Raw genomic sequence first — 18,483 nt, forward strand, 5'->3', positions numbered from 1 at the left:
CTCAGCCTCCCAAAGTGCCGGGATTACAGGCATGAGCTACAGCACCCACCTTGAAATAAATTATAACTATATTTTCCTTTCTAAGCACAGTAGTACATCAAAAATTATCATTTTTTGGGGGTTTTTTTTTGAGACAGAGGCTCATTCTTCACCCAGGCTGGAGTGCAGTGGTGTGATCTTGGCTCACTGCACCCTCCGCCTCCATGCCTTAGCCTCCCAAGTAGCTGGGATTATAGGTGCACATCACCACATCCGAGTAATTTTTTGTATTTTTAGTAGAGACAGGGGTTTCGCCATGTTAGGCAGGCTGGTGTCAAACTCCTGCCTTCAAGTGATCCACCTACTCTAGCCTCCCAAAGTGCTGGGATTACAGGTGTGAGCCACCCTGCCCGGCCTAAAAATAAGATTTTTAAAAACATTAATGACCAGCATTTCCTGAAAACTTAGTTTGTCAGGCACAGTTCTATTCACTTTACATGAATTAACTTGATCCTAAAAATCCTGGGATAGGTAGGTACTATTATTGTCAATTTCAAAGACAGAAAAGAAAGTACTTTATCTAACCTAGTAAATGGAGGAGTCAGCCAGGCGTAGTGGCTCACATCTGTAATCTCAGCACTTTGGGAGGCCAAGGTGGGCAGATCACTTGAGGTCAGCAGTTCGATACCAGCCTGACCAACATAGTGAAACCCGATCTCAATAAAAATAAAATAAAAGCCGGGCGCGGTGGCTCAAGCCTGTAATCCCAGCACTTCGGGAGGCCGAGGCGGGTGGATCACGAGGTCAAGAGATCGAGACCATCCTGGTCAACATGGTGAAACCCCGTCTCTACTAACACAAAAAATTAGCTGGGCATGGTGGCGCGTGCCTGTAATCCCAGCTACTCAGGAGGCTGAGGCAGAAGAATTGCCTGAACCCAGGAGGCGGAGGTTGCGGTGAGCCGAGATCGCGCCATTGCACTCCAGCCTGGGTAACGAGCGAAACTCCGTCTCAAAAAAAAAAAAAATAAAAAAAAATAAAATAAAATAAAATAAAAAAGTAAATGGAGGAGTCAGGATTTGAACCCAGGCAACAGTGACTCCAGAGCCCACATCCTTAACCACTTCCCAATGAAATATAACTAGGACATTCTCAAGCATATATTTTAATGGCTCTGAAGTCAAGTGGACTTAAATTTTAATACAAGTTCAGCCACTTATTAGGTATATTATTTGGGGCAAACTTAATCTCTTATGTCTTAGATTCTTCATCTATAGAATGGAGATAAATAAATGGGACAGGCCGGGCGCGGTGGCTCAAGCCTGTAATCCCAGCACTTTGGGAGGCCGAGGCGGGTGGATCACGAGGTCAAGAGATCGAGACCATCCTAGTCAACATGGTGAAACCCCGTCTCTACGAATACAAAAAAAATTAGCTGGGCACGGTGGCGCGTGCCTGTAATCCCAGCTACTCAGGAGGCTGAGGCAGGAGAATTGCCTGAACCCAGGAGGCGGAGGTTGCGGTGAGCCGAGATTGCGCCATTGCACTCCAGCCTGGGTAACAAGAGCGAAACTCCATCTCAAAAATAAATAAATAAATAAATAAATAAATAAATAAATAAATAAATAAATAAATAAATAAATGGGACAATGATGTAAAACCATTTGGTAAGTGGCTGGTAATGTATACTAATTATTAAGTTCTTACTATTACGATTTTATTTCTACTACTTTCATGAATATACAAAAGCAGTCAATCCTATGCTGTCTAATTTGGGGACTCCAAGCTAAAACATCAAAAGACCCTCTTTCTTCATCCATAATTCTTTCCTTCCTACTATTCCAGAAATATATGTACTATTCCAATAATCTCATTTTCCATAAGAAGTTAAAAAATATTACATTGGATGAGGTTAGTAGTTAGATGAGTCTTAAACTCTTTGTTCATTTGTTTTTTAATTTTTAAAATAATACAGACAGGGTCTGCCCATGTTGCCCAGGCTGGTCTGGAACTTCTGTGCTAAAGAAATCCTCCCCGCTCAACCTCCTGAAGTGCTGGGATTACAGGTGTGAGCCACCATGCCCAGCCATCAGTCTTAAATTCAATCACAGAGATACCTAGTAAGTTTGGTAAAGACAATAGTTACACTCTTGATGACAACTTCCAAAGATTCTGGGCATCGCTCAAGCATTTAACATATATATATATATTTTTTTTTTTTAAGAGATGGGGTCTCGCTATGTTGCCCAGGCAGGAGTGCAGTGGCTATTCACAGGCACAATCCCACTACTGATCAGCGCGGGAGTTTTGACCTGCTCCATTTCTGACCTGGGCCAGTTCACCCCTCCTTAGGCAACCTGGTGGTCTCCTGCTCCCAGGAGGTCACTATACTGATGCCAAACTTAGTGAGGACACCCAATCCGCACAGTGCACTACAGACCAGAACTCCTGGACTCAAGTGATCCTCCACCCTCAGCCTCCCGAGTAGGTGGGACTACAGGTACACACCACCGCGCCTGGCGCATTTAACGTATTTTTTTAAATCACCAAAGTAGTTATCTAAACCTTTATTTAATCTTTTTAAAAATACTGAGTTCAGGTCAGGCTCAGTGGCTCACACCTGTAATCCCAGCACTTTTGGAGGCAGAGGCGGGCGGATCACCTCAGGTCAGGAGTTCAAGAACAGCCTGGCCAACATGGTAAAACCTCATCTCTACTAAAAATACAAAAAATTAGCCAAGCATAGTGGTGGGCACCTGTAATCCCAGCTACTCAGGAAGCTGAGGCAGGAGAATCACTTGAACCTGGGAGATAAAGGTTTCGGTGAGCCGAGATCACACCATTGCACTCCAGCCTGGGCAACAAAAGCAAAACTACGCCTCAAAAACAAACAACAAAAAAAACAACCAAAAAGCAAAAAAACTGAGTTCACAACATCTCTTGGGTTTTACAAGATACCTATCTCTTGCTCTTATTTGTCCCTTCACTACTTATTTCAAGCTTCAAAGAGTTCTTTATTAGTAGTGCTCCCACTTTTTATGATTTATATGGTTAGATCATATCCTCCTTCAATCTCCATTTTTCCAGATAATATTGTTTTTGTAGTCATATGAAAGTCTCTCCATTTTCTCCATCCACTTACAATTTCTTTGGACCTTTTCCATTTTTGAAGCATTTTTTCCTGAGATAATCTGATGGCAAGAACACTGTGCTAAGAGCCAGAAGTCTTCACGCTGCAGTCTCATCTCTCAGATACTTTATCTGAGAGGATCGCACTTGATAAGTTTGTAATAGGCTCCTTTATATCTCTAAGCCCCATATATCTAAGACTCTGGATCTTCCAACTAAAAATAATTTGGTATTCTAACAATTCCCCTCAATTTTTTACTCCACTTAGCCAGAGAGGGGCAGGAAGATCAGATTAAAGGCCAGAGGAAGACACAACAATCAGGAAGCTAAAGGCTATGGAAGGAAAGACATGACATTTTATGAATCAACAGAAAAATATTCAATAAGAGAAATCAGACACCAAAGAGAGGGAAAAAGTCAGAAACATATGGCCTAATTCTAACCTCATCTCTACATATCTATTTGAAGGGAGAATAAGAAATACAAAAATGTATATACTATTGTTCTTATCAAAGTTATTAGGTATCTCTGTACAGAATTTTTTCTTTTTTTTTGAGACAGTCTCACTCTGTCGCCCAGGCTGGAGAGCAGTGGCGATCTCAGCTCACGGCAACCTCTGTCTTCAGGGTTCAAGTGATTCTCCCGTCTCAACCTCCCGAGTAGCAGGGATTACAGGTGCCCACCACCACGCCCCACTAATTTTTGTATTTTTAGTAGAGATGGGGTTTCCCCAGGTTGGCCAGGCTCATCTGGAACTCCTGATCTCAGGTGATCCACCTGCCTTGGCCTCCCAAAGTGCTGGGATTATAGGCGTGAGCCACTGCGCCTGACTTCTGCTACAGAATTTAAGACCGACGTAACTACTAATTTCATCCAATATCTTTCTTCTTATGGAAAATGAGATTTTTGGAATAGTATGTGTATTTCCAGAATAACAGGAACGAATTATGGATGAAAAAAGAGAAGCTTTTGGCAGCAGTGGAGTTTATCCAGCCCTCATTTCTCCCTCAAAGGAGCAATGCAACTCTGTGCCAGATACGTATGTCTATATTGAAATGCTGGGGATAAAATGGCCTACTATAGTGCTTTGAGCAAAACAGGCATTACTCAGATATTTGGTGACTGAATTGTGTAGCTGAACTGAAAGCCCTCACAAATGCTACTGGTACTGCTACATACTAGATAATATGACAGTCAAGTCCATGGGAATTATATGGCATTGGCTGCCCTGGTTCCATGGGGAGACTCAGTGAACTGGGCGGAGGAGATTTGGCCTAATGGCATTAAGCTCTGAAGGAAAAGATTACTGGGTTATCTCTAAACCACCAAAGCAATATTGGAATATGTATGAAAATCATTTCCTACCCCGTGTCAGGGACAAAAAAAGCATTATCTTTTCTCATATTGGCTTCTGGAGAGTCAGGGCTTCTTGTCCTATGACTGGTTGGTGGCAGGGGAGGAATAAATCGACAAAGGGTTAAGGTTGCTGGGCAGTTTTTAAAATTCGCAGCCCAGCCTAATGGTGGTGTTTCTCAACTTGTGGTCCCTGGATCATCAGTAACAGACCAAGAGTGGGAGTGCCTGCTTAAACCCCAGACTTAGGGACCCATCACAAATCTCTAGAATCAAATTTCTGGAAGAGGTGCTAGGGTACTGCAACCTTATTACTAAGGAACAATCTTTTGTTTCAGAACTATGGCCTAGAAATTGGGGTTTCGGGTGGGGGCCTTGAGACTCTGGATTAATCGCATCCGACAGACATTACTACAACTTTGTTTTGGAGACCTTAAAAAAAAATACCTCAACTTCTCGCACAGAACTAAAGACTTTGGAAGGTATCTTTATAAGCTGGTTAAACAGTTTCTTCACAGCCTTGTTTATCATGTTAGTTTGTTCACTAAATTCTTATTTAAAAATAAATCTGTTCAACCGAGGAATTTTCAGAAAGAATCACAAACTCCAAAATAGAATAGGTTTTCTCATAGTGCAGAACTGGGCTTGTAAACCTGGACACTACTATAAAAAGCAAAGTTTTATTTAAAAGAAAACTGCTGGTTAAGGATCTCCCCAGCTCTTTTGCACTCAGAGCCACGGATGAAAGCTGGCAATCTGCGGGCAGGGAAGGAAGAAACGGAGGCAGGGCTGAAAAGACAGACCAAAATGCACTCTGCTCCGGAGTTCAGGAGGAAGTCCCATCAACTACCTAATTTTTAATGGAGCCAATGAATTGCCAGAAAAGCTGCGTCTGCAAATGTTTTGCCAGTCAACACTCCAGGTTCTCGCCATTCCTCTCGGGCGGGATGAACCACCGGAGGCCTGCAAATAGCAATCAAGTTACACTTAAGCTGTGCCCACCACCTCAGCGCAGCGTCACCTCCCTCCCCTGAATCACCAGACTCTGCCCTCCGCTACCGACATGTTCCTCGCGCCCAGCTTAGCCCCGCGGCCTTTCGACCCGGGGGTCCGAACCGCCGCCGCACCCAGAGGATACGCCCCCTCGGCCACAAAGGGAAGACTCGGGCCACACCTGCCGCCACACTCGCCCTGCCAGGTCTTCGCGTCCGAAATCGTCCTGCGCCGCCACTTACTCGTCGCTCCCTGCCGCGCCGTCGCGCTCGGGGACAGAATCCGCCCGGGAGGCGCGCGCAAACCGCGCAGCCAGAAGCCGCCGCCCGGACTGGCTGTGCCGCAGCGGCGCGCGCCCCCCTCCCCGGCACGCGCGGCCACGCGGCTGAGTCACCCGGTGCTTCAAGTTAAGAGTCCCCTCCGCGCGGGGCACGCCGGGAACTCCGTGCCGGAGACCCCGCCCGGGGCAGCCCTATAAATGGGTATTGCCTTTCCTCTAGTCCACTCTGCACCCGACCGCAGCGGGCGCACTTTCCTGAGATGCGCATATCCTCTCAATTTTTAAAGGTCGCAGACGGAAAAGTAGGTAGTTTTCGAAATTGTAGAATAAGCTCGCGCAGCGCCAGGACGTCTAATGCTTACCCGAAAAGGTGGAACCCCGATCACCCCATGCATGGAGCGGGGTTGGGAGCAGCGTTGTAAAAATAATGGGGTTGCTTAAACGCATTTGCTCTAAAGTTACTACCCTGGATATACATTCTGGCCAAAAGAAAGAGAAAAAAACCCACATTTTCCTCAAATGCTACCTGCTATGACAAAGTTGAATTACAAATTTTAAATCAACCAGAAGCAAGTTACTGGGAAAACTGAACTGTGTTATGAGTAAAATATTTCAACATTTCAAAAAACATCTATGTATGGTCCATGTCCTATAAACCGAATGCTGGAAAACCCAAAAGGAAGTTCTGTCATGGTTTCTAGTGGCTTTTGTACTTTTAAAAATTACACTAGGCCGGGCCGGGCACGGTGGTTCACGCCTGTAATCCCAGCACTTTGGGAGGCCGAGGCTGGCAGATCACCTGAAGTCAGGCGTTCCAGACCAGCCTGGCCAACCTAGTGAAACCCCATCTCTACTAAAAATAAAAAATTAGCCGGGTGTGGTGCTGTGTACCTGTAATCCCAGCTACTTGGGAGGCTGACACAGGAGAACTGCTTGAACCCGGGAGGCGGAAGTTGCAGTGAGTTGAGATTGCGCCACTGCACTCCAGCCTGGGCAACAGAGTGAGACTGTCTCAAAAAAAAAAAAATAAAAAAAAAAAAATATATATATATATATACACTAATTAAATATTTATACTGACTATGTAAACTATTTGTAAATTGTTATTGAAAGCTATATAAACTAGTAATAGCAAAATTTTTAAAATTCTGAGTCTATTTTCCTTTTCCTTGCAAAAGAGTCTGTAAAAACGAATTTGGGGCTAAGGAATAGCATTGGTGTTGAAGTGGAAAGAATATAAGAAAATAGTTTGACTCATTTCAGTAGGTTTCACATGGTTAACCGATACTTGTATAGCAAACTGGTTTTATCAGTATCAAAAGCTTTAATTTTTAAAACTGAAGATATAGATTTTTTCATTGTAATTTGGTCTTAGAGGCCTAGAGGGTCATTTTCCATTTCTGCTGTCCCTCATTTATGACTGTAAAGTCTGCAGGACTGTGTTGTGTTTATCTCAACATGGGCTCGGCTGTGAGGCTGCACTAGTCACGTCCGTGTGGTGACTCAGCTTCTCTGCTGCTTGCATCTCTGGCTCTGTCATCCCAGCACTTCCGGGCTGGCAGAAGAGCTAGATTGGAGAATCCTGTAAGGGCTTTCCTTTGCCTCTGCCAGAGTGAGTGGCCTTTTCACTTCTGCTGACATTTCATTTGTCTGAACTAGTCACCTGGCTCAACCTGACTGACTCTAAGAAGGCTGTGAGATATAAGCTCCTGCCTGGAGAAAAGGAATATGAAAAAAGATTTGGCTATAAACCAATTTGAATGTGTTATAGGCTCCAAACTTTACAACAGTAGCATAGAGGATTGTTCAAACTAATGCCTTTATTTCCATTTCTATAAAGTACAATGTTACAGCCTTTGAGTCAAAGGAAGTAAAAAAACCTTCTGATATTCCTGCAAGACAGTTCTTGAAAGAAATTCTTTCTGGAAAGATTCCTCCCTGCAGATTTGTATATTGTCTTTCTTTTTTTCTTTTTTCTTTTTTTCAACAGTTCTTGCTCTGTTGCCCAGGCAGGTCTTGAACTCCTAGGTCTTTGAAAGACAGTCCACATTGTAATACAATTTTGGAATTCTATTTAGTCTGTCTTTTTTTTGAAAGGTAATGAGCAAGTTGAGTGTCAGAGGAAAGGTAAACTGGAAGGATGAAAGATAAGGAGACTTGTCTCCAATAATAGCCAGGAAAGTAATCTATAAACATTTCCTCTTGAAATTTTGATGAGGGCATAGCTCCCTCCCTTTCCCATCCACATGCCAGGACAATTCACCTTAGAGCTATATGACTTTTAAAAATCATATTAATGAATGCTCAGTTTGAGATTCAAGAATCAAATAAACCTTTGTAAATAAAAGTCCTGTGTGGACTCAGGAAATGTGGAAATGTGTTATCCTGGGCTTTGGCAGAGGCTGAGTGTAAACTGATAATGTTTATCTCTTGTTATTCCTGTTACTGGTTTACAAACAGGCTCTGACCTTTCTATCTCATGTACCAGCTCTGACGGCTCACATGACCTCTTGTTTATGAGCACACAAGTCTCATTCTTGAAGCTAATACTGAGAATGCTGAGAAGTTTTTTTTGGTTTTTTTTTGAGATGGCTCAACCTGTCTCCCAGACAGAGATGATTCTCTGTCACCCAGGCTGGAGTACAATGGCACGATCTTGGCTCACTGCAACCTCCAACTTCCAGGTTCAAGCGATTCTCCTGCCTCAGCCTCCTGAGTAGCTGGGATTACAGGCATGCACCACCACGCCCAGCTAATTTTGTATTTTTAGAAAAAATTAAGCACTTTGGGAGGCCGAGGCTGGTGAATCACTTGAGCCCAGGAGTTTGAAACCAGCCTGGCCAACATGGTGAAACACCCACTGTACTAAAAATACAAAAATAGCCGGGTGTGGTAGCACATGCCTGTAATCCCAGCAACTCGAGAGGCTGAGGCATGATAATTACTTGCACCTGGGAGGCAGAGGTTGCAGTGATGACTTTGTGCCATGGCATTCCAGCCTGGGTGACAGAGTGAGACTATGTCTCAGGAAAAAAGTCACCTTCTCAATGAGGCCTTCCCTTAACATCTCTACTTAACATTGCAAACCTCAACACTCCTTATTCCTTTCCTTGCTTAATTTTTCTACAAAGCATCTATCGCTATCTGATAAACTACATACTTTATTTGTGTAGATATTTGTTTGTCTCCCTTACAAACTCCGTGAGATCAGGAATGTTGTCTCTTTGATCCCTCCCATATCTCCAGTACTTAAACAGAGCCTGACATACAGCAGGTGCTTAATAAAAGTTGAATAAATGAATGAAGGAAAGAATGAAAAACCATTAGCAGTAGGCTAAGGAACTTAGACTTTGTCCTGTTAGTAACTGAAAATCATTAAAGGATTTTTTTCCCCTCTTATAGTTGATATTGGCTAGGAAAATGGAATGAATTCCTAGGAAAAAGGAAAACAAAACAAACAAAAGAGGGAAACTTTGCAATTTATTAACTCAAGCATGAAAGTACAGAAAATAAGCAGGGCTAAACATACTTGGAAAAGTAAATCTGAACTTACTTCATTAAAACATGTTGTTGCACTAATCTAATGGATTGTTGGGCAAACGAGGCATGAAACATTGCCAAAATATAAAGTCAGTAAAATATCCAAATTACTCTTTAATGTCATTATATGTTTTATTTTAGTGGGAGCTGGTAAAGAATAGATTATTCCCAAATCTACATTACTAACAAAATAAATGAAATTATTGTACAGAGAATTTATTATTCTGGTAAATAGTTAATAGTGACAGGTCAAAAGCAACTGAAACTCCAACGAAAGATACACATGTGCTTAATTTATAATAAAGCATTAATAGGCCGGGCACAGTGGCCCATGCCTGTAATCCCAGCACTTTGGGAGGCCAAGGCGGGTGGATCACCTGAGGTCAGGAGTTTAAGACCAACCTGACCGACCTGGTGAAATCCTGTCTTTACTCAAAATACAAAAATTAGCTGGGTGTGATGGCAGTTTCCTGTAATCCCAGCTACTCAGGAGGCTCAGGCAGGAAAATCACTTGAACCTGGGAAGCAGAGGTTGCAGTGAGCCGAGATTGCACCATTGTACTCCAGTCTGAGCGACAGAGCAAGACTCTGTCTCAAAAAAATAAAAATAAAAAAAAAGAAAAGAAAAAAAGAAAGCATTGATAAAATAGAACCTACATTTACTTCAGTTACTCGGTCCCTAGGAATTCAAAATAATGCTGAAGGAGATGAAACATGGTAGTATATAAGCAAATTTGAGACCAGCATGAAATGACTGAGGACTACGATATAATTTCCTTTTAAGAAAACATACAATTCAGGACAAACAGCTATCGTTGGAATAAAAAATAAACAAACAAACATACAATTGGGCTGGGCGCGGTGGCTCAAGCCTGTAATCCCAGCACTTTGGGAGGCCAAGGCGGGTGGATCACGAGGTCAAGAGATCGAGACCATCCTGGTAAACATGGTGAAAACCCGTCTCTACTAAAAATACAAAAAATGAGCTGGGCATAGTGGCACGTGCCTGTAATCCCAGCTACTCAGGAGGCTGAGGCAGGAGAATTGCCTGAACCCAGGAGGCGGAGGTTGCGGTGAGCCGAGATTGCGCCATTGCACTCCAACCTGGATAACAAGAGTGAAACTCCGTCTCAAAAAAAAAAACAAAAAAAAAAAACAACATACAATTATCAGACACATTGATAAGACTTATTTAGAAAAGAATAAAGAAAATATCTTTATCCTAGAGTTAATTCTAGAGTTTTTTCTACTACATTCTGGATGTGGTTGAGTGCAGCATTTCCTATAGCTGAGTGAGATTAATGAAAAGATCTGGGTTATGTTTTCAGTAGTGAAAAGTGAAAATGGACCGGGTGCAGTGGCTCATACTTGTAATTCCAGCACTTTGGGAGGCCAAGGAGGGCAGATCATGAGGTCAGGAGTTCGAGACCATCCTGGCCAACATGGTGAAACCCCGTCTCTACTAAAAATACAAAAATTAGTTGGGTGTGGTGGTGCACACCTGTGGTCCTAGCTAATCGGGAGGCTGAAGCAGGAGAATAGCTTGAACCTGGGAGGTGGAGGTTCAGTGAGCTGAGATCACACCACTGCACTCCAGCCCAGGCAACAGAGTGAGACCTCTGTCTCAAAAAAAAGAAAAGAAAAGAAAAGAAAAGAAAAGAAAAGAAAAGTGAAGATGATTTATTCTAGAAACCCTGATTGTATTATAGTACTGTCAAATTATTAAAATATTGACAAATTACGTATAGTTTAGTAAGAGCTATCAGCTCCCCATGAGATTCTTTTACCTTGCTTAAATCATGCCCTCCTCCTTTCTCCAAACTTTGAATAATCAAAAATATGCAAAAGCTGTTTATCAAAACATGTATCCTCCTGGCCCCTATGTCCACTGTGGGAAACTTCATAATAAGGAACAAACACATAAACAATAAGATAAATAATGAGAACTAGGTAAATTCGGAAATATTTCTTTAGCTTATTAACTAAGAGCCCAAACAGAGCTTTCTCTTTGCTTATTCGGAGTTGTGATGCCTACTTGGAAACAAGTCAATGTTTGTGAATATGTATAGAAAGTATAAGAAAAAGGAAGCATTAAAAACATGAAGTGATGGCCAGGCGCAGTGACTCATACCTGTAATCCCAGCACTTTGGGAGGCTGAGGCAGGCAGATCACTTGAGGTCAGGAGTTCAAGACCAGCCTGGCCAATATGGTGAAATGCCACCTCTACTAAAAATACAAAAATTAGCCAGGCATGGTGGCACATACCTGTAGTCCCAGCTACTCAGGAGGCTGAGGCAGGAGAATCACTTGAACTCGGGAGGCAGAGGTTGCAGTGAGCCAAGATCATGCCATTGTACTCCAGCCTGGGCATTGCAGCGAGACTCCATCTCAAAAAAACAAAACAAAACAAAACAAAGTTATATCATTTTTATAAGGCAGTATGATGTAGTGAAAAAAATATTGGAAAAAGAGCCAGATGACCTATATTTGAGGCCATTTCACCACTTACTGACTGAACAAGTCACACAGAGGCTTAGGATTCCAAATTTGTAGGTAACTGACCTACCTTTGCCATGAGGTTGTTATGAAAAAGAAAAAATTGGGCTGGGCCCAGTGGCTCATGCCTGTAATCCCAATACTTTGGGAGGCTAAGGCAGGCAGATCACTTGAGGTCAGGAGTTCAAGACCAGCCTGGCCAACTTGGTGAAACCCTGTCTCTACTAAAAATACAAAAATTAGCCAGGTGTGGTGGTATGCACCTGTAATCCCAGCTACTTGGGAGACTGAGACAGAATTGCTTGAACCCGGGAGGTGAAGGTTGCAGTGAGCTGAGATTTTGCCACTGCACTCCAGTCTGGGCGACAGAACAAAACTCTGTATCAAAAAAAAAAAAAAAAAATCAAAATGTATGCAAAGTATTTTATAACCTCAAAGCACTAGAGAAATTTAAGGTACTACTAGTATTAGTATGATATATACATCCCATCCAAACTAGTATTATCTTTTTCATGAGGTTAAATTGCCCTCATTAATGTCAACCTTAAATTGTTTGCATATCAAAATGTACCAGTTAGTTTTCTTAACATTTGTTATGCAGTTTTTTGTTTGTTTGTTTTTTGAGATGGAGGCTTGCTATATTGCCCAGGCTAGTATTGAACTCCTAGACTCAAGAGATCCTCCTGCCTCAGCCTCCTGGTTAGCTGAGATTACAGGCATGTGCCACCATGCTTGGCTTGTTATGCAGCTTTAATGAGAATAAAAACATGTTACAGTGATGAAATATTTTCAATATTTTTTTCTTTTATCCATAATCATGAATAACAACAGAGTCATTATTTTAAAGTGAATTAAACATCACTTTATTTTTTTTTTTTTGAAGCTGAGTTTCGCTCTGGTGGCCCAGGCTATAGTGCATAGCATGATCTAGGTTTACTGCAACCTCTGCCTCCTGGGTTCAAGAGATTCTCCTGTCTTGGCCTTCTGAGTAGTGGGGATTACAGGTGCCTGTCACCACGTCTGGCTAATTTTTGTATTTTTAGTAGAGACAGGGTTTCACCATGTTGGCCAGGCTGGTGTTGAACTCCTGACCTCAGGTGATCCACCCGCCTTGGCCTACCAAAGTGCTGGGATTACAGGCTGGAACCACCTTGCCCAGCCTATAACTTGATTTTTTTTTTTTTTTTTTTTTTTTTTTTTGAGATGGAGTCTCCCTCTGTTGCCAGGCTGGAGTGCAGTGGTGCCATCTCAGCTCACTGCAACCTCCACCTCCCGGGTTCAAGTGATCCTCCCGTCTCAGCCTCCTGAGTAGCTGGGATTACAGGCATGTGCCACAATGCCCAGCTAATTTTGTATTTTTAGTAGAGATGGTGTTTCTCCGTGTTGGTCAGGCTGGTTTTGAACTCCCGATCTCAGGTGATCTGCCCACCTCAACCTCCCAAAGTGCTAGAATCCAAGCACTTCTTAAACAGATTTTCAAACACGTCTCCTTTTTGAAGCACTACATTTCTCCCATCTCCCTTCCTTTAACCTCCCTCTGCACTTCCCTGCTTCTGATACCTGAGTGTTTCCAGGGCTCCTCAGGGAGATGTGTCTTGCTTCTCCTTGGTTTCTCCTTCTCTAAGCTCTTAGGCTTGACCTTCCTTGGATCTATTAAGTTCTTTAATAGCCTCTATCCATTTTCTATTTTCAGGCATTGTGGTTTCAGTTCAAGAAAAATGAAATGAGTGTTTCTGGGTGTTCCCCCCGTCCCCTTGTTTTTGAGAGAGTGTGTGGGGAAGATCTCAGCTATTTTCAATGGAAAGTTCTGTTTGTATTTTTAGTTCTTTACATGCCTTGAATTCTTTACTGCCTTTAAGCTTTTGCACTTGGTATTCAGTTCTCCCAGACATTCTTTTTCCCTCGCTCATCTTTCCTCCAGGACAATTCCAAGGCATATTTTAGGTCCTAACTTAAACGTCGTTCCTAGATAAGTCCTTCCTGATCACCCAGACTATGTTAGGTCCACCCCTCTTGATATATCTATATCTATCTATCTGTGTGTGTGTATGTGTGTGTGTGTGTGTGTGTGTGTGTGTGTGTGTGTATAATTTTAATTTTTTGAGACGAGTCTTCCTCTGTTGCCCAGGCTGGAGTGCAATGGTGTGATCTCAGCTCACTGCAACTTCCTCCTCCTAGGTGCAAGCGATTCTCCTGCCTCAGCTTCCTGAGTATCTGGGATTATAGGCGCCCACCACCATCCCTGGCTAATTTTTGTATTATTATAGAGACAGGGTTTTACCAGGTTGGCCAGGCTGGTCTCAAACGCCTGACCTCAAGTGATACACTCACCTCGGCCTCCCAGAGTGCTAGGATTACAGGCATAAGCCACCGCACCTGGCTTTGATATATATTTTTTGAAGCAGGGTCTCACTCTATTGCCCAGGCTGGAGCGCAGTAGCCCAATCACGGCTCACTACAACATCTGCCTCCCAGGCTCAAGCGATCCTTCCAACTCAGCCTCCTGAGTAGCTGGGACCACAGGCACATGGCACTACACCCAGCTAATTTTTCTATTTTTTGGAGAAACACGGTTTCATAGTGTTTCCCAGGCTGTTCCCAAACTCCTGATCTCAAGCAATTAACCCACCTTGGCTTCCCAAAGTGCTGGGATTATAGGCATGAGCCACCGTGCTGGGCTCATTTACTCTTATAACACCCAATATGACTCTAATATAGCCTCTTTCTTCTGCTAGACTGTAGCTCCACAAGAAAAGGGCCCATGTGTGTGTGTCTTGTTCACTGCTATATCCCCAGTGTCCAGAGCAGTGCCTGGTATTCAGTAGGAGATCAATATATATTTTTCATTGTCAAACAACATATATTGCTTGCTGTAAAGATTTGTAGCTTAATTTACAGTTGCCATCACTAATATGTAATTATTTAGAGTTCAGCACTCCTAGTTAAGATAATCTGTCTATTGCTATGGACAAGGCCCATACCCTTATAGTATAGTGTTTCCATAATTACATTTCCAGATTTATCTGACAATGAACATTTTTTAAATGGCAGTTTACTAACAATATTATGCGTTCCGATTAACATAGTATATAAGTTTTCTACTGCTGCTGTAACAAATGACCAGAAACTGAGTGGCTTAAAACAATGCAAATTTATCTTACAGTTCTGGGGGTCAGAAGTCTCAAATGTGTTGGCAGGGCTGCATTCCAGGTGGAGGCTCTAGGAGAGAATCCATCTCCTTATCTTTTTCAGCTTCTGGAGGCTGCCTGCTTTCCTTGACTTATAGATAGATTCTTCTCATGTCATTCTGGCCTCTGCTCCCATTGTCACATTTCTTTCTGTGAATCTGACCCTCTTGCCTCCCTCTCTAAGCATTATGTGATTAGGTGGGGCCCAGCTAATCCATGATAATCTCTTCCTCTCAAGAGCCTTAATAGAATTACATCTACAAAGTCCATTCTGCCAGGTAGGGTAACATATTCACAGGTTGTGGGAATTAGGAGGTGGACATTTTGTGAGGCTGTTATCTAGCCTACAACACATAGACAGCAAAAGATGAACCCATAGATGAATTAATAATTAATTGCCACAATAAATGATAAGAGATTTTCTTTTTTTCTTTTGAGATGGAGTTTCGCTCTGTCACCCTGGCTGGAGTGCATTGACGTGATCTCGCCCCACTGCAGCCTCTGTTTCCTGGGTTCAAGCGATTCTCCTGTCCCAGCCTCTCAAGTAGCTCGGACTACAGGGATGCACCACTACACCTGGCTAATTTTGTATTTTTAGTAGAGACGAGGTTTTGCCATGTTGGCCAGCTGGTCTCGAGCTCCTGAGCTCAAGTGATCCGCCCATCTGGGCCTCCCAAAGTGCTGGGATTACAGGTGTGAGCCACCTCACCTGGTCAAAAGCTTTATTTTTTTTGAGATGGAGTCTCATTCTGTCGTGAGGCTGGAGTGCAGTGGCGTGATCTTGGCTCACTACAACCTCCGCCTCCCAGGTTTAAGCTATTCTCCTGCCTCAGCCTCCCGAGTATCTGGGACTACAGGCACACGCCACCATGTCCAGCTAATTTTTGTATTTTTAGTAGAGACGGAGTTTCACCATGTTGGCCAGGATGGTCTCGATCTCTTGACCTTGTGATCCGCCCGCCTCGGCCTCCCAAAGTGCTGGGATTACAGGCCTGAGCCACCATGCCTGACCCCAAAACCTTTACTTCTAATATATTTTAAGCTCTATATCAGAACAACCCACAATGTAGATAAAATAAATTATTTTATTAAGTAAAAACTTTCATAAATATATATAAAAATAATAAGACTTGGTCCAGCATGGTGGCTCATGCCTGTAATCCCAGAACTTTAGGAGGCCTAGATGGGCAGATCACTTGAGGTCAGGAGTTTGACACCAGCCTGGCCAACATGGTGAAGCCCCATCTCTACTAAAAATATAAAAATTAGCTGGGCATGGTGGCACATGCCTGTAGTCCCAGCTATTTGGGAAGCTGAGGCAGGAGAATCACTTGAACCCGGGAGGTGGAGATTAAAATGAGCTGAGAGGGCATCACTGCACTCCAGCCTGGGGGACAGAGCAAGACTCTGTCTCAAAAAAAAAAAAGTAGTAATAATAATAATAAGACAAGATACCTAACATAAGCCAGTACTTATTAAATAGGCATACATCAACTTAATGGTTGCTGAAGCATGTGCAGATACATTTTCATGCTTTCATGAATTCTGAGATTTCCTGGTTGTATAATATTTTCAGGTAGGCCCAACTTTTTTTTTTTTTTTTTTTTTTTAGACAGTCTTGCTCTGTCTCCAGGCTGGAGTGCAGTGGCGCAATCTCGGCTCACTGCAACCTCTGCCTTCTGGGTTCAAGTCATTTTCCTGCCTCAGCCTCCTGAGTAGCTGGGACTACAGGCGCACGCCACCAAACCCAGCTAATTTTTGAATTTTTAGTAGAGACAGGATTTCATCACGTTGGCCAGGATGGTCTCAATCTCTTGACCTCATGATCCGCCCACCTTGGCCTCTCAAAGTGCTAGGATTACAGGCATGAGCCACTGCGCCCAACCAGGTCCAGCATTTCTTAAGGGTAATTATGCAGTTTTTTTTTTTTTTTTGGAGACAAGGTCTCATTCTGTCACCCAGATTAGAATGCAGTGGCACGATCTTGGCTCACTGCAACCTCTGCCACCTAGGCTCAAGCGATTCTCTGGCCTTAGTCTCCCAAGTAGTTGGGATTACAGGCATGCACCACCATGCCTAGCTAATTTTTGCATTTTTAGTAGAGATGGGTTTTCACCACATTGGCCAGGCTCGTCTCAAACTCCTGACCTCAAATGATCCACCTGCCTCTACCTCCCAAATTGCTGGGTTTACAAGAGTGAGCCACCACTCCTGGCCTGGTAATTATCCAATTATACTAGCAGTTACATAAAAGAGTATAGTGTTTTTTTCTGGCATATATATACATATGTATGTAAATATATCTTTCTATTTTGAGACAGGGTCTCACTTTGTCCCCCAGAGTGGAATGTAGTGGCATGAACATGGCTCATTGCAGCCGTGTTCCGGGCTTAAGTGATTCTCCCACCTCAGCCTCCCAAAGTAGCTGGGATTACAGGCGTGTGCCATCACTAGAGTAATTTGTATATTTTTTTGTAGAGACCAGATTTCATAATGTTGTCCAGGCTGTTCTCAAACTCCTCAGCTCAAGTGATCGGCCCACTTCGGCCTCCCAAAGTGCTGGGATTCCAGGCATAAGCCACACCGCTCCTGGTCCTGACATATATTCTAAAATAATTTTTAGGCTGTGCACAGTGGCTCATGTGTGCAATCACAACACTTTGGGAGGCCGAGGCGGGTGGATCACTTGAGGTCAGGAGTTCGAGACCAGCCTGGCCAACTTGGTGAAACCCTGTCTCTACTAAAAATACAAAAAGTAGCCAGGCGTGGTGGCATGCACCTGTAATCCCAGCTACTCGGGAGGCTGAGGTAGGAGAATCACTTAAACCCAGGAGGCGGAGGTTGCAGTGAGCCAAGATGGCGCCATGCACTCTTGGAGCTTGGGCGGCAGAGTGAGAGACTCTGTCTCAAAGAAAAAAAAAGAGAAAAAAGTTTTAGGTGAAAAATACAATTAGCATTAATTATTTTCAATAAATACCTATTAACATCCTGCAGTATTGTTTGGGGGAAATTATAATAAAAACCTACTTGGGGAAAATCGAATCCAATATTCTTGATAGTTTAATTTAAAAGGCTGTGGTTAGATATTTTATTTTCAGTTGTCTAGCAATGTCACATGAATGACTAGTACAAAATGACAGTTTTACAATGGGCTAATGGGTAAAGCTGTCAGCTGGCTCTTTGAGGTAAGAACCTCTCCTGGTAGCTGCATCCTGATTATGAACTTTGCTCATTTAGGAATTTCATAATTTCATCAGTTCATCCAGAGCTGATCTGGCTCTGATACATGGGCAGAAGAACAATCTTCATTAGTGTCTGCAGAGATGGAATATGTGTGTATGAAGGATCCAAGAGGACTATGATAATTGTTTTGGGGAGGAAACAGGACAGAGTGTACTGTATTCCATCTCCACCCCTCTCCACCGCTCTAGGTTTTTATCTGTTTTATTTTGGCTATACCAATGTGTCTCTCTTTTTCTCAGTGTACCAGTTGAGACTCTTCCCTTGATGGAAAGTGGCTCTTG

The 18,483-nt window shown here is 43.0% G+C and overlaps 1 protein-coding gene across 2 annotated transcripts in view; it reads right to left on the bottom strand.

The window, feature by feature from the left end:
- KCTD20 (potassium channel tetramerization domain containing 20) overlaps positions 1-5,741 on the bottom strand; it is a 38,672-nt gene extending 32,931 nt beyond the window's left edge. For both annotated transcript variants that reach the window (XM_012461570.3, XM_012461571.3), the window contains exon 1: positions 5,636-5,741. The gene's annotated coding sequence lies outside the window, so the exon portion shown is untranslated. The remainder of the gene's footprint in view (positions 1-5,635) is intronic.
- Between the last annotated feature and the right edge of the window lie 12,742 nt (positions 5,742-18,483).

This window comes from Aotus nancymaae, unplaced genomic scaffold (genome assembly GCF_030222135.1).
Source record: "Aotus nancymaae isolate 86718 unplaced genomic scaffold, 86718_ANA_hifiasm-v0.15.2.pri h1tg000040l, whole genome shotgun sequence".
NCBI lineage: Eukaryota > Metazoa > Chordata > Mammalia > Primates > Aotidae > Aotus > Aotus nancymaae.